Here is a 16,877-nt window from a genome sequence, read left to right on the forward strand (position 1 = left end):
GTCTCTATAGTAGCTTATCACCTTTGGCAATGGACAATCAGGGCTTAGAATCCTCTTTGGAAAGGATGAACACAAATGTCACCTTTATGGTACAAGTACTGGTCCAGCCTGGTGTGTATAGGAAATCTGTTAGGTGTCTGTACCCGTTCGTGCAAGCTCCTGAGATAAAATAAATTACTTCACTCTGGCTTTCAACTAAATTACAACTACAAGAGCTAGCCCAATAACCAACATCAGACGAGCCAAAGAAATACCCTGTTGCATGCAGACTACCTTTTTAAGTATTTCAGTGATGTAGGGGATGTAGGAAGAAGCAATCCCATTTCTACACTACAAATTATTTTTCTTCTGTCAAGGAAGAGGATGGGGACTTGCCCAAATCTTCTTCACATGTCACGCAATCTAGGTTGAATCATGGTATTACCCTAAATATATATTTTTTTAAATCATCATACTATAATATGATAATGCCTTCAACAACATGTTTGAGTAAATAACAAAAGGAAGCAAAATTCAACTCAGGTGAGAATTTTTTTTTCTAATACGTTTGGGAATCTAAATTGAATCTAAATTACATAATCACATTGACATGGGTTTTGAGTCCAAGTAAAAATTTTAAAACACTCTCCATATTACATTTTAGCTAACTTTTTTTTAAGGAGGAAACTGAAAAAAGTTTGGTCTTTTTCTCTCCAAAATCTTTGATGGAAGATGGAGTGATGTGCAGCCATGGTAATGGGAGAGATAACAAAGGGATTACTTATTGGTTTGAAAATCTACCAGTGAGCTTTACAAACCGGAAGAAGCTATGAGAGCCTCACTGGGCACTCCCAGAGATACTGAAAGTTATTTGAAATTCAAGTCTTTTTCTTTTTCTTTTTTTTTAAACATAACTGAAATGATGGCTGTTCTATTTTAATCACCATTTCCTTGAAAATCTGGGCGAATCTGTGCTTTTGGCCAAAAACTGACTTTCAGTAACATTGCTTCCTGATGGAACTTGAAAGAATACCTCCATGTCTCCTGAATATCTTAGAGTGACATCTGTAACAATAGAAAAGAGAATCAGAAATAGATCAGCACCAAGAAGGTAATCCCCGAAAGAACCTGGATATTTGCACTAATAAACTAAGGTATAATAATGTCGTTCTTTAGAGATCACGTATTTGAAGAATAATCTACTTTATTTTTTAATTTTTTATTTATTTGACAGAGAGAGACAGAGGGCAAAAGCAGAGGGAGCAGCAGAGGGAGAGGGAGAAGCAGGCTCCCCACTGAGCAGGGAGCCCCATGTGGGACTCGATCCCAGGACCCTGGAATCATGACCTGAACGAAAGGCAGACGTTTAACCGACTGAGCCACCCAGGTGCCCCAAGAATAACCTATTTTAAATGATACCATACATACAAGAAAAGGAGGTCATATATTTTTGTTCTGTTTCTCTGCGTCAAGACTTTTGTATACATGATCTCATTTAATTCTCACAATATCCCTGACAGGATAATAGTATTATCCCTATATTATAGAAGAGGAAATTGAGGCTCAGGAAGGTTATGTAATTTGTCTAAAATCATACAGTCTATAAATGGCCGATGCCAAAGTTTAACACTTAATCTCCTGTTCTTGATTTTATAACATGAGTAAAGGTTTTATTCTTTATTCTTATAGAATACATGTTTCAACCAAGTCAGGTCTAATATATATGAGAAGACCATGCCTCAGCCCTTCACAGGACATCAGATCAGAGAATTAGAGGAATATGTCTGTTCTTAGGTTAGAATAGGAAACGGTGCCCAAAGTTACACCAAGCAGTAATGATAATGAATAAAGAATCAAAGATACCAACTGAAAAAAATGAAAAATATAGCAATAAATACACAATAAGTAAATAAATAAAGCAATAACATAAAATACAAAGAAAATAATAAGTAAATAATAAAATACATTTTTAAAGCAATAAAAAGAACGCCATTCTTAAATTTTTCTTTTTTATCTCCTCTGCCCTACCTGTTACTTAGAAATAGGATGACTATAAATTTCATCAAGTTGGGATATTTTTGGAAGTCAAAGGAGGCCCTATCAAAAATTATGATGGTTCAATAAGACCTCTAAACACTGTGACAGTGAGGGGTGATGAGAAGTTTCATTCTATGGCAAATAGGTGCTTCTGTAGTAGGGCTGATAATAAGCAAAACACACAGTTCTTGTATCTTTAGTACTATAAAACTACCCTGCAGTTTCTAGTTTTCCCCCTAAAGCAGGCTTCCTCTGGCTACCAAAATGTATCCTTTAAGGGGAAAGATCTTATAAGGCATTAATGACTGGATACATTACCATCCCAGGAGTATTTATATTTTAACATAAAAGTATTTCATAAGCTAAAGGAATGAATTTCTAATTGTGGAGTACCAGTATAAGAAGCCAAGCAGCTCCTCAGCACCTGTTAAAACGTCCCATCCACAGGAAAGAGAAGCCCTACTTATCAATTCACCTCCAGCTATAAATACAAGTGCAACTAACTCCAGGGATATGTCTTTATGAAAGACCAAGGTTATCTGAAAACAGACACTGAGCCATTCAATTGAAGTTGTAAAATGTAAGCCAGAGGAAACCTTGTAGGTCTCAGCTCTCAATATTTTTTTCTATTCACAACTTGAAAAGTTGTCATTGGAAAAATGGTCATGGTGCATAATTGTCCTTGTTGAAGAAAGCCTGAATGCCCCCCAAAATGAGTCAATCGGTCTAGAAGAAAATTATTTCAAATGAAGAATTCTGAGATCAGGCTAATCATAGGCACGAGTGAATAGGTATTTACCCAGGACCATGGTGGCACAGACTAGACATTGAGAGATGTCTAATAAATTCAGTAAGTAATGAATGAGTGAGTAAGGGACATGAGTGAACCTATGACAAGAGATTAGGTCAGGTCTCTACCCAGATCATCTGACTTCAAGTTATCTATCTTTTTGACTACGTAAGACTCAATCTCAAGCTCTGAAAAGTAATAGCATTATACAGAGGATAATAACTCTTTAGACAAAGCAAAATAAAATCTGCAATCAATAAAATCTTCACCTGAACTAAAAAGAGGAGAGAATATAAGAAGGGGGGGGGTAGAGAGAGATTGGGATTTAAATACGAATGCATCCAGGCAACAGAAAGCAAGAATTCTTCTGGGATTAGAAAGATGGATGGAAAGGTGAAATGTCTTAAAAATGGAGCAAGGATGTAAAGAAGACTGAGAAGAAAACAGGGGGAAAAGGCAAAAAAGAACATCTTTTGTTTTTATTTTTATTCAGTAACTAAAATGAATGCCTCCATCAAAAAATAATTAAGTGAAACCATACAACAGTTATAAACAACAGGGTTTGGAAAAAAGGAAGAGAGAGGAGCACTGATGCTGAGGAATGGATATGTACAAAGTTGTAACCCATAGAAGGAAGAGAGGAAGAGGTACAGCTTCGAAATCCATGAGGGTTGATCAAGGAATGCAGACTCTGCAAAGGAAATGTGACTTGAAACAACAGATAAGCAACAGAATCTATCAGAGAGAAAATCCAAGCATGACATTTTAAAATTAAGCATAATTAGATGGAAGGAAAGCAAACGTCAGAAGTGATAAGGCAAATACACAAGACCGCGTGCGCACACACACACACACACACACACACACACACAATAATGGTAATAAAAGAACAAAGGGAAGAGAGGAGAAAAAATAAGAGGAAAAGAAATACAAACAAAACAAAGTAAAAAAAAATATTTTTTTGCTTCAGAAAATTCAACCCTAAAACTTCCTATCTCCGTACACACACTCTGTAAAGAACCAGACACACAACTCTTTTCCCAGACGTTGAGAATGTCTTTGCCCCCAGACGTCACCCCTCAGCCCCCCCTTACAGAAATTCTCCTGGGAAAAGCAAGTGTTCCGGCAGCAGTGCCTGGGTTGGTCCTTCATTAGAATAGTTCCCACAGGCATGTGTCCTCGCTAGTAATACACAGGAATCCCATATGGCACAATCTGGATCTCGCAGAGGTGGAATCTGCATAAAGTAGGACGACGCCAGGGCCAGCACAAAAGCGGAGACGTGCATGTAGCGACATTGGCTCCGTGCCCTCTGACCCGGCTCTGTGCCTGTTCCCACACTTCCTGCAAAGCCAGGCGGGTGTGTCCGAGGGCCGGTAGGTAGCAGCAGTCTGTCACGGGGTGCGGCCGGGCTGAAAGGAAGCCCAGAATGAGTCCCTCGACAGTACGTGGATCACTCTTAAGGCAGTGCCCTGTCATCCAAAAAGAAAACCTACGTGTGGCTGCAATTAACCCTGTTAGCGTGTGTCTAGCATTGTCCTCCTGCCAAGCAAATGACCCTGTGAGGGAGATGACCAGAGCAGACTAGGCCGCTGATCTCTAACTCCATTGTCTGCCAGTTGGACTAGAACTAGTGGACTTAACTAGTAAAGGTTTCATCTGTGTATGTGTGGGCACAGGTTTGGGGGTGGATCTCTAGCTTAGGCCGGTGTGGTGCTCCTCGAATGAAAGAAACTACAAACATTAAAAAGTGCAAACTAATTAATTCCTGGTACCATTTACCCCATAGTTGGCATTTTTATAATTACAATTCAAAAACATATGAAAAGATTATGACTATAGTTCATGTTTACATTCAGGGGTGGGTATTTTATTTTTGAAACAAAAATGCCTTTTCAATTTTTCTCATTTTTTTTCTACACCCATTTTAAATACTTCAGTGCAAAGGGCTGAGGCGAGGCCGTGTGAAATACAATTTTCAACTGCCTTATTCAATTTTTTTCTTTTTCTGGCTTGAAATCATAAGATTATTTTGATTGGGAAAGAAATTTTAAACCGTCTCCAGCAAGGTTTTTTGATGTCCACTGCATGCTTGAAAAGGAATAAGGGCCCCGAGGAAGTGCACTGAATTATTCAGGAACAAGGGAAAACATCCATGTCTCCTTGCTGGGCATCCTAGACTCCTAAGACCTGGTACGGTAGGCCCTCCCAACTCACATGCCCTCTCCCGCTGCTCTGGACTCTTGTCTAACAGAACATCTTCGTTATGAAGACTATGAGATCTTGATTTGCCATGTATCTTCACACATGACACAAAATCCCGGCAAATGCCTCGCTTGAATTTTAGGACAGACCACTCACAATGCAGCAAAAGAAAGGTGCTGTGTGGAGCGCTAAAAGACAACAGAATTTATTTGCTAGGAAGCTGCAAGCACGGTGATCATCAATGCCCACCACGTGCTCCCCGTGATCAGGACAGTTGGGAAGGCCGCCAACCACCGCACGCTGCAGCCCCCTACCTCACTCCCCAAAGTGGGGCGCTGCTTCTTTGGCAGCAGGAATGGTGCAATGACATTCCTGGTTTGCCAGACTGTGTCTCACTGATTCCAATAAGGGGCAGATGATGAGAGAAGAAAACAAGAAAGGAGCAGGGAGAGGGGCGAAAGAAAATCAGGACCTTGTATTTTTAACACAATTATAGTATCTAATTTGAAATCACAGAAGGACTTGTTTTGTTGTGGTGTTTGGCTGTTGGTAGTTGTCTGATTTGAACCATAACCATATCTTAAAGCAACAACATTGCTTTAACCATATCTTAAGGCAAGAATATTGCTATACTATTTTAATCATACGTTCAGTATACCGTACTACCCTCTAACATCTGATGCTTCTTCTAAGCGTATTATATTGACTTTAACCAGAGTAAAATGACATCACATATATATTGCCTATCATTGTCTTTATCTAGAGTTTCCTGGGTTGCCTGGGTGGCTGAGTCGGTTAGGCATCCAACTCTTGGTTTCAGCTCAGGTCATGATCTCAGGGTCATGAGATCGAGTCCCACATCAGACTCCACACTCAGTCCTTCTCCCTTTGCCCTACCCCCCCCCACCTTCACTCATGTGGGCTCTCTCTCTAAAATAAATGAATAAATCTTAAAAACAAACAAACAAAAAGACTTCCCCAAGGTGCTAAAAATGGTCTCTAACCTAATGTTATCTTCTTTTAACAAGTCACTTGAATTTAAAATATAACAAGGTAGCATCTGTAAATGGGCCAATTCTATGTCTAAAACAATAGATTTTTACTAAGTTGCATGTTCTAGTAAAAAGTTTGGAGACAACGAATGTATTAGAAGGACTTTGGCACTCAATAGAAAGACAGACTGCAGTTATACTTGTAAGCCGTTTGCTGGCATGAAATAATTTGAGGGATACTGGGTTTGTCTCCCATCAGAACAAACCTCCAGCATGGCCATGTCCAGAATGCCACCACTAACGTTGTATTTCTCTGCGTTAAATGATATCCTCTCCAAGTGTCTGCGTTTAAGATACAGATACCCAGCTAAGAAGGCCTGAAGTGTTTCCAGCACCATAAGGTTAATGAGAAGCCTGAGGGTACTGTTCACCTGGACTGGGTGGGAGCTGTGGAAGGAAGCAGCCCCGAACCCTGAAAAGCATTAGGATTCACTGAGGACAAACGACACCCACCGCACCCTTACAGAAAGAGGTATTCTCAAGTCGTCAGTACCACACTGGTGTGTGGCCAAGACCACCCTCATCTTGGGCTGTCAACGCGTGTCCTCACTCAGGGCCAAGGGGGCCACTGTTCACTTACTAACAGCACCCGGCCGTCAGCCTATGAGGATCATATTTTGGTCTGTCTAGATATAACTTTGAAGGATTTTTTGGTAGTATTTGGTATTTTTTTTGCAATATTGTCAATTTACCATATAAAACTCACAAAGTTCAAATTCTATTTTTAAGCCACTACCTTTTTTTAAACCGATGCCCATCTGTTCACAGCTATTTCTAGATGAAAACAGGACCATGGTCGCCTGACAGTGACTCTCTCTCGCTACAATACACCAAAACCATGAACATGTCAATCGGTTGTCCTCATCATCTGTCCCAGGATTTCTTAGTTGCCCTCCTAACATTTTTCCATTGTATCAATGCTCTTTGAACAGAAGGCATTTTAGAATTGGGAACCGAAAAGTGAACTGCTTTTGGAGCAGCCCTTCAAGCCACACCCTCCCCACAATTCCATACCTGAAACAATTAGCAGATTGATTCTAATGCACTGAGGGACGCACCCTTTCTGTGCCGCTGTCCTGATGGGCTCTTGTAAATTCAGAAGGCGGCCATCTCTGCCAGCCTCCCACCCCATCACCTCAGCAACAGAAACCCTCCGATGCACAGGTCACTCCACTGGGGCTCTGACAAGAACACATTCCCCATGGGTGGTCCGGCTTTTACAAGTGTTTGGGCACCAATACATTAATGTGACCTTTTTTTAAAGCAGCTGATCCTTCAATGCTTGCACAGAAAAAATCACCACACCAGTTCTCCGCTTTCTAAAATACTTTTCTTAAAACTGAGCGAATCCAAATACGGCACAATTTCAGACTGTTGCTGATTCCCAGATTCTCATCGCCCTTCTGCCATCCAGTCCCAAGCTGATGCATTGTATTCACGCGTTCAGCTCTGCTGTTCTCGGAGCATCTCCATGCTTTGCTGCACTGCAATGATATTTAGTGTCCTGTCAGTTCCCCGGTGGCAAGGAGTGCAACCAAATGGTTTGCTACTTAATCGGCACAAACTGTGAGCACTTAGAAACCAGACCACAGGAAAGGCTGTTCCTTGATTACAATATCAAAATGCTTTTTAAATAAGTAAAATTGCCTTGGCCTATTGGCAAGCAAAATGTGCTCTTAAGTTTTTGTTCTAATTAAGAAAAACAACAGTATTTTCAGAAACAGCTTTACACTGATATCTGCAAATGAAGTTAATTCAATTTAGATGAGAAGCTGTGCACTTTTTTCATATAACAGGTTGTTCAGAGTCTCAGAAAGTATTAAACTATTTTCTTCGTGATTGGAAGGAAACATTCTTTGCAACAGCTGTAACCTGAAGGCGAAAATGCCTAATTCACTCGTAGATTATTAAAAAGCAGCAGGACGTACTCAAAATGAAAGGCCCTTAGTTCTTCAGATTGAGGTGACTAGTTAAGGAGAGAAACAGCAGGACTTTTCAAGGGTTCTTTTTGAGGTCTGAGTTCTAAGAAAGTTGCAACGGCTTCTCAAAGTTCCGGTGGCTCAGGAAAGAAGCTACCAAATGAAATTGATTGCTTTTAGAGGGAGAGAAAGAAGAGCAAGCCAACAGTGAATTATTCACAAGGCTCCATTAATGAAAATTGTGTGTGTCTGTGTGTCTGTGTGTGTGTCTGTGTGTCTGTGTACGTTTAACTAAGTAGCTTATTTTCGCAAAACACAAATAGGTGGGTCAACCAGAAAGGCAATCTCAAGTGAAGGGCAAGTGGGCATAAAAGCTCGTTTTCGATACCTACTCTCCAACTCTTGAGCTGCTGCTCTGTTAGCAAAAAAGAACCCACCCACCCGCTTCGAGACGCTGTGTGTGTTTGATGCTCTACCTCCTTGCTCCCGGAGACACCCTTTTCTCCTCCTTTGTTCTATCCAACTTCTGTTTCACTCTTCCCTCCCGTCCCTGTAACCCCTGCCATTCTTCGGCAGACTCCTGCTCTGTGCCATGACCTTGCCATGTTCTCTCAGGTCAAAACTCCTTGAACTTCTCCCTGACCCTGACGCTTGTTCCGGCTTCCCTCTTGTCCTGGAGCTGCTTGCCAGAGGGCTTCCCGGCAGCCTTCTCTGAGCACGGGGGGCAGTGTCAGCATGGCTAAACAGCCTGGTCGCTGCACACAAGCCCTTTATTGACAGCATCTTCCCAGAGGTGGAAAGCATGAGTCAATTCTGAACTTGAAAATTTTGCATGGTTTCCAAGTATCCTGAATGTATTCGCCGGCTTCATGTGATTATCACTTTGCAGCATGCTGCTGGCTACCTAAATCCCATGCAAATCGCTTGGAAGATGTAGGCTCAGTGAAAAACACTCTCCCACATGTACAATTAGAACCAAGCATTATTCCCTACAAATCTAGCTCTAAGAAATGAAAAAGGGAGGTTATTATTATTTTTAATATTAATAGCAACTATTAACCATTAATTTAGCCTAAATCATCTGCAAGGGAAATCTGTGCTGCTTGCTTGTTAGTTGAGTGGAGTGCATGATAATATTCTGTTGTATGCTACGTGGCATAGTCAGTTGCTAGGTTACCCAGAGCATCAGGAATTCAGGGAACAATGTACTTATATCTTTTTCAATTTTGAAAAATAAAATAGGTATTGACATAAAATACAGTGTGGCACTGAAGTAATTTTGTAGTGGAGAGATCAGAGGAAGGGGGCCTTTCATCTCGGTGACAGCAGTTTACTCCTCGTTGTGACTTACTGAGGGCAGTGGCAGGACAGCACAACAGGATGTCAGTCTTTGGAAGAATGCTTGTGGTCCCTGTACCCCAGCAACTGCTTCTCGAGTCAGGCTCCCCAAAGCCATCCAGCAGCTGCTGTTCTGAGCTGTGTCAACCGGTCCCACAGAAGCCCATGACAGGCCCCGTGATGTATGGGCCTGCAAGGGAACAGCCAAGCCTTTCATGTTCAAAACAAATATGACAGATCCGGCGAAGGTCCTCAGCCGGCCGGGGCCATGCCGGGCGCTTTCTTTTTTTTAATGATTATTATTATTATCACCTTCCTACTCAGAGATAATGTCATAATTTACAGTCAGGCATTGTGTGACCCAAATGATTGATGCCACTTGGACATGAATTGGTGGGGTTAATAATGGTCTTTCAGCAGGGCCCAGCATGGGAGGAAGCTCTCTCAGAAAGGCCGCCTTCGCTTTGATATTCTGCTCAAGACAGGAAGGTGGACTTCTGGGAGCCAACACTCCATCATGCTCTACATCTGAAAGCATCCCCTGGGCCCTGGTGAAAACTGGGGATGGGGAAACCTCAAAAGCTCCTTTCTGTTCTTTCCAGAAGTACTTTTGATTTTGTTTCACCTTCAGCGGTGGATGTCACCACAGAAGCTCCGCTGAGATGTGCAGCCTAATTCTCTGATAAAACTAGACGTGCCCCCGGAAAGTACATATCAAGACTCCAGATGAGGAATCTGCCTCGATGCCAGCAGCATTATTCAGTGGGAACCCCAACTAGAGGGGGTTGCCTCCATGTTCCTTCATCTGTCCATCATGGCATCCCATCGAATGCCTACAGTCAGACACTGGGCTGAATGCTGAGAAGGAGTTAACAATGATTAAGATTTGTTCGTTCGTTTGTTTTAACAATGATTAAAGATTATCTTTAAAGTGACTAAAATCAATTGGGGATACTGTAATAAATTTAAAGAAAGAAAAAGCATAATAAGGAGACTAGTAGTCATTTTATAGCTATGTGGTAGGTACTTCACTGAAATTTTTTAAACCTTAAGGAAACTGAAATTGAATCCAGGGACGTTAAGTACCTTGCCTAAGATCACACAGTAAGCAGAAAATTAGGATTCAAACCCAGATCTCCCTCTCTGTCTCCTGCTCTACATTTTGGTGTAAAGATAGCCCTGTATAATGAGAATAATTTTCCAAATCTAATACAAAGTGCCAAAAAAGTTAAAGAAAGGAAACATGCCTCCTTAATGAAGCCATCGGAGAGGTCTTCAAAGATGGAATGGGGTAAACATGGACCTTGAAGGGTGAGAGAATTTCAGTAGATGAAGAAGAGCCTATCTAGCGCCATGACAATCTTGTTGTGGGCAGTTCTGTTTGGAGAGTCGCTACACCTTTGTTTCCAGTGCTGCCAAGAAGGAGAACTACTCTTGGGAGTGATTAAACTGGGGCAGCTTGCGCCATTAAGTAGCAATGTTCATTTTTCTTAAACACTGCAATTCGCCTGTCCCTCTGAAACACACTATTCAGCCATCACCATAAAAGCATCATTCATCTTAAATTTCCTTTTTAACTTTATACCTACATCCAGCAATACCTGTCCTCCAAAAGCCTAAAGCACTTTAAAAACAGATGATATTATTACTATTTTACTGGCAATGCCACTGAATCGTACCTACTGTCTGGTACTCTTTTCCCTGGAATTAGAGATATGTAGTAGTGATAAAGATTACTTTCTATGAACAACAACAACAACAACAAAAAACCCACAAGTGCAGTGAGTCTTCCTAAGTAATAAAACAAGGCAGAAGTGATTTACAAATACACGGTAGGTATGCAATAAATAGCGAATAAAATCAACTCTAGCAACATATCAACATCCTCAAAAGCAACTTAGCTGAGGGTCCTAACAGCTTTCAATTCTGAATCTCTTAATCTTGCCAGCTTTCAACTGCCCTCCAGAGCCAACACAGGAAAGCCCAAAGTCACAGCCTGGCATCCAGAGTCCCTCTGTACAATTTGATCCCCATCTGGACCTACATTTCCCAAAGTCTACACCTTCTGTGATTCTGGGTTAGTTGGCCACAAGACAAAGTTTCAGGGGATTTGGAAGCCATTCCGTTCTGAAAGTCAGTCAATGCGGGGTACCAGGCTCTGCGGCCATCCACATACGTTGATGGTGAATCTGCGGGAGCACCCTATCATCCTTCTGAAGGACACTCACATCCCCCAGGTTGGATGTGGTGTGGGTGCCTGGGTGTCTCATTGGGTTAAGCATCTGCCTTCGGCTCAGGTCATGATCCCAGGCTCCTGGGATTGAGCCCCACATAGAACCCCACATTGGGCTCCTGCTTAGCAGGAAACCTACTTCTCCCTCTCCCTGTGCCTGCTGCTCCCCCTCCTTGTGCACATTCTCATTCTCATTCTCTCTCTCAGTCTGTCAAATACATAAATAAAATCTTGAAAAAAAAAAAAAAAAAGCCTGGATGTGGTAATAGCTGCAGCTTCCACTGCAGCATTTGTCTTTGCTCTCACCCTCTTTACGTCCACCATCTCTTTCCACTTGCCAGTCCTGCTAGCCTCCCACCCCCAGAAACAAACAACCTGCCAGAGACTTCTTCCCCAGCACTCCAAATCATGCGCAGTCGAACGTTTGTTAAGAAACCCCTTATTTCCTATCCCTCTTAGCAGGTCTCCTCCCCTGATCAAACCCTAATAAATAGCCTCCATACCCTAACAATCTTTATATTCCACTTCTATTTTGTACACCATACCTCGAAGAGAACTTATCATCCCATTTCATTCCATTACATTCCCCTATGATGCCATTTCTTGCTTCCCTACTTTTGAAATAATAATAGCCAACACTTAGAAGAACTTACTATGTGCTAAAAACTGCTCTGAGTGCTTTACATATTAAACTACGGAATGCTCACAGCAACCCTATGAGATAGGTACCATCACTACACTAATTTTAAAGATGAGGACAGCGAGGCTCAGAAACATTAAAATGAACTTACTTGTCCAAGATCCCACAGCTAGTAAGCAGAGGCATTAGGATCTGAACCCAGTCAGTCCGGATCCAGAATTCCTGCCTTTAGTGACTACTCCATGCTGCCTCTGACCTTCCAGATAGCCCACAAAGCATGTTGTGTTAACAAGTGAAGCCCCAAATCTCAGTGGTTTAACACAATAAAATCTATTTCTCCTTCATGCAAAGTCATACGCAGGTCAAGCACTCTCCTCACCATCTGGAATCTGGCCCCCGAGGCTATCACCATAGAGAAATATCCATAGGGTTTTACAGGACTATTTTAAGGGCCAGGCCCACAAATGACTTACATCTCTTCCATTCACATCTCATTGGCCACAACCCAGTCACATGGGCCCAGTCTACCTGCAAGGGAGTCTGGTACATGCAGAGGTATGTGTGATGATTGCCAAACACCAAATCTCGCCGCGCTCACCCTTCTCCACGAAAACTGCCTTCCAGGCGGAACAAATCTCTACTCCCTCAATATCCAAAGCACTATGTTTGCAAATCCGATAGTACACAGCATCTTTTTTTTTTTTGAAACATTATTTTAACTTTACTTTTTATCAAAGTGAAAACAAGAGAAAAACTGAACAATTTTAAGTCAATTGATCATGTCACCTTAGAATGAAAAACAGTAGTTGCCTGCCCCAGCACTTCTAGAAACTTCCATTCCCAGCTCCATCCTAGACTGCTTATCCAGTAGTCCTGCACGTCTGTTGTCATCCCAGTTATTCCCTCCTCTTCTAACTACGTGGAATCCCTATTGTCTTGTGCCCATGTCTTGTTAGATCATAATGATGCCTTCAAATTCTTAGAGTAAGCACTAAATAGCTTCCGCAAAAGGAGGCACATTTTCTGAGATCTGTATGCAAAATGTTTGTTCTACTACAGTTTGAATCGATAGAGATTTCTAAGCTTCCATTGTTGCTACTAGAAAGTTTGATGCCATTATAATTCTTGATCCTTGGATGTGAGCTTTAAAGATTTTAAGAATCTTCTTCACGGTCTTGTCCTGAAATTTCCCAGTGAGGTGTGTTGGTGTGGATCTTTTGTTGGCCCTCATGTTGGTCACTCAGTGGACTTTTCCACTGAGGAAATGTATGCCTTTCAGTTCTGGCAAGTGCTCTTATATGATTTCTTTGTTCATTTTCTTCCCATTCTCTTTATGAAAATATTATGAGTCAGATATTGGTCTTTTTGGATTGGACTTCAAATGTTCTTATCTTTTCTTGCCTTGTAAAAAAACCATTTCTTTGTCTTTTTCTTCTATTTTCTGGAAAATGGTCTTAACTTCCAAAATTTTTACTGGTTTTTTTGTGGGGTTTTGTTTTTGTTTTTGTTTTGGTGGCTATCTTATGTTTAATTTCCAAGAGCTCTTTTGTTTGTTTGTTTTCCAAGTGTTCTTTTTAATGCCATCTTGTTCTTGATTCACAGATACAGCACATACTCTCAGCTCTCTAAAGATTTTATTAATGGCTTTGAAGCAGGAGAAAGGTGCATTTCTTCTGTTTCCTGTCTTATCTATATTTTCCTCTGAGTTCTCTTTTGTCCTCTCTCTGTCTCACACACACACTCTCCCCCACTCTCTCACACGTATTTTCCTCTGTCCTTCTTGTTGAAGGCTATCCCCATGTATCTGCTGAGCTTTTGCCCATTGATATTTAAGAGTGAAACACTAAAAAGTTGTTTAGATATCATATAAGGTGGAATTTGTCATTTGGTAGATTTCAGTGCTGGCTGAGACATAGCCCTTTGGATGTGTGATTTAGACCAGTCTCTGTAGACAGATATAGATACTCTATGATAGGTCAGAACCTCCAGAGAAAATTTTCTACCTTCTTGCCTGTGAGCTGCTTCTTTCAGCCAAGTAGCTCATAGAGGTCAGGGAGTCTTAAACACTCAGCACCATTCACATGAGACTCTCCAGTTTGATTTTTTTTTTTTTTTAATAAAACCTCTGTTTTCTGTTAACATTGGAGAGGTAAGGATGACCAGGGAGTTCTAGTGTGTTGTTACAGCAATTTTCATCCAATTCCCCCTGTTTTCAATCCCATGCTTTATTTCTGTCTTCAGTGATACCAAATATTTTTAATTTCTGAGATTTTCTGGGGTCCTGTGGCAAAATTTGACTTCTTGTTACCAATACCATCTGTAGACACTTAGAATCAGTTTTCTACCTCTGCCAATTCTTCCATTCATTCCTATGTTCTAGAAATGGCTTGCTCTATTGTTATATCTGCTCCCATTCTGGTATGCCTATCAGCTCATGCCTCTTTAGTTTTTTTACTCTCATTGTAGTAGCATTTCAGGATGGTACAAGATAAACATGTGTACAATCCACTAGGCTTAACCTTCCTGTGTTCTACCCACGTGCACACTTTCTTTACCCCAACAGAGTTATAAACTTCTTGAAGGCAGGTAGCCTAACTTATTCTGCCTTCTATCTCCCATGGGATCTGGCACATAACAGACTCTCAAAAAATGGCTACTTTATTGGAGCGTTGGAAAACCACCTGAAATTTTATCCAGAAGCTCACAAAACCTACTTCACTTCAAGGCATTTGAATAACCTTTTTTTTTTTTTTTTAGAATAAACTGTTTAGGTAAAAACCTTCTGTCAACAATCCCTGGAATTGGGAAGATCAGCCTTTATATCTCCTCACCTCATTGTTGAGATTTTTTTTTTTTTTGGCTAGATAAATGTTTTTCACTCAACTTCTACATTTTAGCCAAAAGTCCCAAACAATATAATTGACAGTGAAAGAAAAGGCGAAAGATCCCCGGTTATTTCTAAGTATTAAAGACAAAGCCAGCCAAAATGTCAGGGTAAGTAGACTTCTTACTTGACAAAAATATGTAGTTCTCTCCATACAGGATTTCAGTCTCAATCTCTAGGTTTCTGTTGGCGCCCCCCCTGTTGTGATTGAAAAGTTCCTGCCATCAAAAATACTTGAAGATAGTGACCCAATCTCTCCGTTTTTTAAACAATGATAGGAATACTGTTTACTCAATTAGGAATGAGACATTGCCCACAAAATAAGAGATGACGATTTAAAAGAGCAAAGTGTAAATCCCCATCTGTTTTTTATGATACAAAAAAGATTATTTTTAGATCATCAACATTTTATTCTTCCTAGCTGCTTGTGTGTGTGTGTGTGTGTGTGTGTGTGTGTGTGTGTCTTTTTAAATTGTCCTTCCCCATTGTGGCATCATTTTAAGCTAAGATTTTCCAAATATATTAATTTAACTGCTGCTCTTTTGTTTTATGTATTTTAATTGAAGTTTTAAATTTTGTGCTTACACCCCATGGAGTAATAACCACAAAGGGTACAATTTTATTAATTGAAAAAATAAATTTGAAGCAATGCCCTAAATAAGTTAAACAACTAGGTTATAGATGGACTTCCAAGAGATATATGGATATAAATGTGTTAGTGCTTGTATGCCTCCTTATGTACATGTGAATCATTTTATATAAGAAGGACAAATAGAATGGTAAAATAAAAGTCTAAATTACTTGTATAAAAAATACTGTATTCTTGGGGCGCCTGGGTGGCTCAGTCGTTAAGCATCTGCCTTCGGCTCAGGGCGTGATCCCAGGGTCCTGGGATCGAGCCCCACGTCAGGCTCCTCCACTAGGAGCCTGCTTCTTCCTCTCCCACTCCCCCTGCTTGTGTTCCCTCTCTCGCTGGCTGTCTCTCTCTCTCTGTCAAATGAATAAATAAAATCTTTAAAAAAAAATACTGTATTCTTGAACTACTTAAGTGATAATGTGTTTCTAAAGGGAGAATTTCATGAGGATTATAGTATCCCTGTTTGTTCACAATCACTGAGTAACCACTGTGTGCCAAGACTACGCTATGCACTAGGGAAAAAAAAAAAAAGAAAGAAAGAAATGATCCCCCCCAAAATAATTTGCCTTCAAAGAGTTTGCCATCAAAAGACAGACACACAAACAGTTGCAAAACAATGTGAAAATGGCTAAAGCATGGCTAGATATGGAGTTCTATGGGAATAGATATGAAGGAAACCTGGAGCTGAGACTTGCAAAATAGGTAGGCATTATCCAGGAAAGTAAAGGCCATAGTGTCATTCCAGAGGGAGAGTGCAAGTGTGCAGAATGCAGAGCAAGGCACCATTCAGGTAAAGTGGGGAACAAAATGAGAGATGGAGGGGGAAGAAGGAACTGGAAAGGTAGGCAGGGGCCAGACTGTGAAAGACCCTGTATGCTGTGCTAAGGGGCTTGGACAGTAGGCCATGGGAAATAGAGGATTAGAGGATTTTATAAAATGGAGTAACAAAATCAAAACCATATTTTACAGAAATCACCGTGATATGAAGGATGAACAGCAAGAGGACAAGAACAGAGGGTAAGGAGTCTTGTACTACCCAAGAGAGAAATGATAAGGGCCTGAACTAAGACACTAGCAGAAAGGCTGGAAGGCAAATTTAGACTAACTCTAAGAGGTGGAATTGATAAGAATTGGTGAGTAATGAGATGAAAGGCATGAAGAAA

Source organism: Ursus arctos, unplaced genomic scaffold, assembly GCF_023065955.2.
Source record: "Ursus arctos isolate Adak ecotype North America unplaced genomic scaffold, UrsArc2.0 scaffold_5, whole genome shotgun sequence".
In the NCBI taxonomy this organism is placed as follows: Eukaryota; Metazoa; Chordata; class Mammalia; order Carnivora; family Ursidae; genus Ursus; species Ursus arctos.